This window comes from Tasmannia lanceolata, unplaced genomic scaffold (assembly GCF_043159265.1).
Source record: "Tasmannia lanceolata isolate RefF3 unplaced genomic scaffold, GAP_Taslan_0.1 ptg000066l, whole genome shotgun sequence".
Lineage (NCBI taxonomy): Eukaryota > Viridiplantae > Streptophyta > Magnoliopsida > Canellales > Winteraceae > Tasmannia > Tasmannia lanceolata.
The window spans coordinates 72,501-77,500 of NW_027518743.1; positions in this window are offsets into that span (position 1 = coordinate 72,501).

A 5,000-nucleotide genomic window follows, 5' to 3' on the forward strand; every position below is an offset into this window, starting at 1 on the left:
GGCATATGGTGAGGAAAGGACCACGGTTGCCAAGGTTAGGCACCGGAATGCTTGGCCTTGGCTTGCCAAAGCAGGGCATTGCTGGGTTGGGCTCCCTTGGCCTTCCGGGCGCCTTGGACACTGTCTTGGGAAGACCATGGGCACAAGGCCATGGCATATGGTGGGGAATGGACCACGGTTGCCAAGGCTAGGCATATAGAGAGGAATCGCATTTTTGCCCGGATAGGCACCGGAATGCTTGGCCTTGGCTTGCCATAGCAGGGCATTGCTGGGTTGGGCTCCCTTGGCCTTCCGGGGGCCTTGGACGCTGTCTTGGGAAGACCATGGGCACAAGGCCATGGCATATAGTGAGGAATGGACCACGGTTGGCAAGGCTAGGCATATAGAGAGGAATGGACCACGGTTGCCAAGGTTGCGCAAGTTTTGGGCATTTTTTGCCCGGATATGCCCAAGTATGCCCCGATAGGCCCGTTACGCCCCGGTATGAACGCGTATGCCCGGATAGACTCGGTATGCCTTGGGATACATGCGTATGCCCCGATAGGCTTGGTACGCCCCGATATGCGCACGTGTGCCCCAGTAGGGCTCGGTATGCCCCGGTATGTACGCGTGTGCCCCGATAGGCCCGGTATGCCCCGATATGCACACGTGTGCCCCAATAGGGGTCGGTATGCCCCGGTAGGTACGCGTGTGCCCCGTAATGCACGTTTCGCAGATCTCCCCGCATGTCCCGCCCCTATATGTAATACTTACTTACTTACTTACTTTCTTTCTTGCTTGCTTGCTTGCTTGCAATGGTTGGGAGTGCCCGGCATGCCCCGCTGCAGAGACCAAGGGCGCAATGACTTGGCACCGCGGATGCCGGGACTCCGGCACTTCCCGTGGCACTGATGGTTGGTTCCAAAGACAAAAGGCCGTGCAAGGCCACCGCACCGCGGATGATTTTGCTCGTGCTGGCGCCGTTGTGTGGCCAAAGAACATGCGCGAATGCTCGTGTCGGAAGGGTTGGTGTCCTGGCCCCGCGGGTGTCACGAATGCTCGGTTGCGAAGACCATGGGACCAGAGCCATGGCACGTCGGATGATGGCTCCAGCTGGCGCCCCGGCACTTTCTGTGGCATTGATGCTCGGTTTCAAAGACAAACGTGCGCAGTGCCAGGGGACCGCGGATGACTGCTCGTGCTGGCCCCGTTGGGCGGCATTGATGGTCGGTTGCAAAGAAAATGCGCGATTGCTCGTGTCGGGGCCCGGCAAGCCAAGGCCAAGCGAGCCATGGCACGTCGGATGATGGCTCCAGCTGGCGCCCCGGCACTTTCTGTGGCATTGATGCTCGGTTTCAAAGACAAACGTGCGCAGGGCCAGGGGACCGCGGATGACTGCTCGTGCTGGCCCCGTTGGGCGGCATTGATGGTCGGTTGCAAAGAAAATGCGCGATTGCTCGTGTCGGGGCCTGGCAAGCCAAGGCCAAGCGAGCCATGGCAACGCGGATGATGGCTCGCTAGTGCTGGCGCCGTGCACAGTGGCCTCGCACACTCGCCCTGCACGCTTCCCTTGCACGCAGCCTTGCACACTAGCCTCGCATGCGAGCCTTGCACCCTAGCCATGCAAACTAGCCTTGCACGGTAGCCATGCACACAAGCCGTGCACATTAGCCATGCGCACAAGCCCCGCACACTAGCCTTGCGCACAACCCTTGCACACAAGCCATGCACTCGAGCAATGCACACAAGCCTTGCACTCAAGCAATGCACACAAGCCCTGGACACTAGCCTTGCACACGGGCCTGGCACACAAGCCTTGGGCACTAGCCTTGCGCACTAGCGTTCCACATGAGCCTTGCACACTAGCCTTGGACACTAGCCTTGCACACAGGCCTTGCACACTAGGCATGCTTGGGCGAGCTGATCCCGCATCAAGTCGACGGGTCTAGGCATTCTTGGGCGCAGATCCCGCATCGTCTCGTCGCGTCTGGGCGCAAACACGTCGCGTCTCGTTGCGTCTTCAGAAGTCGTCGCTAACAGCACCTTTGGTTGCCACTGGTGGTTAGGCTGGTTGGTTGCGCAAACCCTATAGGAGGGTGGCATGCTGGTGGGCGTTTTTGCCCGGATAGGCACTAGAATGTGCAGATTTTGGGCGTTTTTGCCTGGATAGGCTAAGGAATGGGCATGCTTTGGGCGTTTTTGCCCGGATAGGCACCGGAATGCTTGGCCTTGGCTTGTCCTAGCAAGGCATTGCTGGGTTGGGCTCCCTTGGCCTTTTGGGCGCCTTGGACGATGTCTTGCGAAGACCATGGGCACAAGGCCATGGCATATGGTGAGGAAAGGACCACGGTTGCCAAGGTTAGGCACCGGAATGCTTGGCCTTGGCTTGCCAAAGCAGGGCATTGCTGGGTTGGGCTCCCTTGGCCTTCCGGGCGCCTTGGACACTGTCTTGGGAAGACCATGGGCACAAGGCCATGGCATATGGTGGGGAATGGACCACGGTTGCCAAGGCTAGGCATATAGAGAGGAATCGCATTTTTGCCCGGATAGGCACCGGAATGCTTGGCCTTGGCTTGCCATAGCAGGGCATTGCTGGGTTGGGCTCCCTTGGCCTTCCGGGGGCCTTGGACGCTGTCTTGGGAAGACCATGGGCACAAGGCCATGGCATATAGTGAGGAATGGACCACGGTTGGCAAGGCTAGGCATATAGAGAGGAATGGACCACGGTTGCCAAGGTTGCGCAAGTTTTGGGCATTTTTTGCCCGGATATGCCCAAGTATGCCCCGATAGGCCCGTTACGCCCCGGTATGAACGCGTATGCCCGGATAGACTCGGTATGCCTTGGGATACATGCGTATGCCCCGATAGGCTTGGTACGCCCCGATATGCGCACGTGTGCCCCAGTAGGGCTCGGTATGCCCCGGTATGTACGCGTGTGCCCCGATAGGCCCGGTATGCCCCGATATGCACACGTGTGCCCCAATAGGGGTCGGTATGCCCCGGTAGGTACGCGTGTGCCCCGTAATGCACGTTTCGCAGATCTCCCCGCATGTCCCGCCCCTATATGTAATACTTACTTACTTACTTACTTTCTTTCTTGCTTGCTTGCTTGCTTGCAATGGTTGGGAGTGCCCGGCATGCCCCGCTGCAGAGACCAAGGGCGCAATGACTTGGCACCGCGGATGCCGGGACTCCGGCACTTCCCGTGGCACTGATGGTTGGTTCCAAAGACAAAAGGCCGTGCAAGGCCACCGCACCGCGGATGATTTTGCTCGTGCTGGCGCCGTTGTGTGGCCAAAGAACATGCGCGAATGCTCGTGTCGGAAGGGTTGGTGTCCTGGCCCCGCGGGTGTCACGAATGCTCGGTTGCGAAGACCATGGGACCAGAGCCATGGCACGTCGGATGATGGCTCCAGCTGGCGCCCCGGCACTTTCTGTGGCATTGATGCTCGGTTTCAAAGACAAACGTGCGCAGGGCCAGGGGACCGCGGATGACTGCTCGTGCTGGCCCCGTTGGGCGGCATTGATGGTCGGTTGCAAAGAAAATGCGCGATTGCTCGTGTCGGGGCCTGGCAAGCCAAGGCCAAGCGAGCCATGGCAACGCGGATGATGGCTCCAGCTGGCGCCCCGGCACTTTCTGTGGCATTGATGCTCGGTTTCGAAGACAAACGTGCGCAGGGCCAGGGGACCGCGGAGGACTGCTCGTGCTGGCCCCGTTGGGCGGCATTGATGGTGTGTTGAAGAGAGCATGTGCGATTGCAAGTGTCGGCCGGGTTTGGGTTCCCTTGGGCTTTCGGGTGCCTTGGACGCTGTCTTGCGAAGACCATGGGCACAAGGCCCCGTCCTGGCCCCTTGTTCGATTCGCTCTCGTCTTGCGCTTGCTTCCAAGGTCCTCCATGACCTTCCCCATGGCCTTGCTAGATCCCCCCCATGACGCATGACCTCTGTCCGTTGATTGGTTTTGAGTGCACACCATGCCCGGCTTGGCACCGTGTTGTCGCGTGAGTGGCATTTGGATCGTGCATGCTGGTGGGCTACCTGCCAATGCGCACAAGCCTTGCACACTAGCCTTGCGCACGAGCCTTGCACAAAAGCCTTGGACACAAGCCTTGCGCACAAGCCATGCGCACAAGCCTTGGACGCTAGCCTTGCACACAAGCCATGCATACAAGCCTTGCTCACAAGCCTTGGGCACTGGCCCATCGCAGTAGCCTTGCACACAAGCCTTGCGCACTAGCTTTGGGCACGAGCCTTGCGCACTTGCCTTGGGCACTAGCCTTGCACACAACCCTTGGGAACTAGCCTTGCGCACCAGCCTTGCCCACAAGCCTTGCACACCAGCCTTGCACACTAGCCTTGCATACAAGCCTTGCACACTAGCCTTGCACACAGGCCATGCTCACTAGCCTTGGGCACTAGCCTTGCACACAGACCTTGGGCACTAGCCTTGCGCACTAGCCTTGCCCACGAGCCTTGCACACTAGCCTTGCACGCAGGCCTTGCACGCTAGGCATGCTTGGGCCAGCAGCTCCCGCATCAAGTCGGCGGGTGTAGGCACGGTTGGGCGCAGATCCCGCATCGCCTCGTCGCGTCTGGGCGCAAACCCGTCGCGTCTCGTTGCGTCTTCAGAAGTCGTCGCTAACAGCACCTTTGGTTGCCACTGGTGGTTAGGCGGGTTGGTTGCGCAAACCCTATAGGAGGGTGGCATGCTGCGGGGCGCTGGAATGCGCAGGCTTAGGGCGTTTTTGCCCGGATAGGCACTGGAATGTGCTGGTTTTGGGCGTTTTTGCCTGGATAGGCTAAGGAATGGGCATGCTTTGGGCGTTTTCCCCGGATAGGCACTGGAATGGGCTGGTTTTGGGCGTTTTTGCCTGGATAGGCTAACGAATGGGGCATGCTTTGGGCGTTTTTGCCCGGGTAGGCACTGGAATGCCTGGCCTTGGCTGGGCATTGCTGGGTTGGGCTCCCTTGGCCTTTCAGGCGCCTTGGATGCTGTCTTGTGAAGACCATGGGCACAAGGC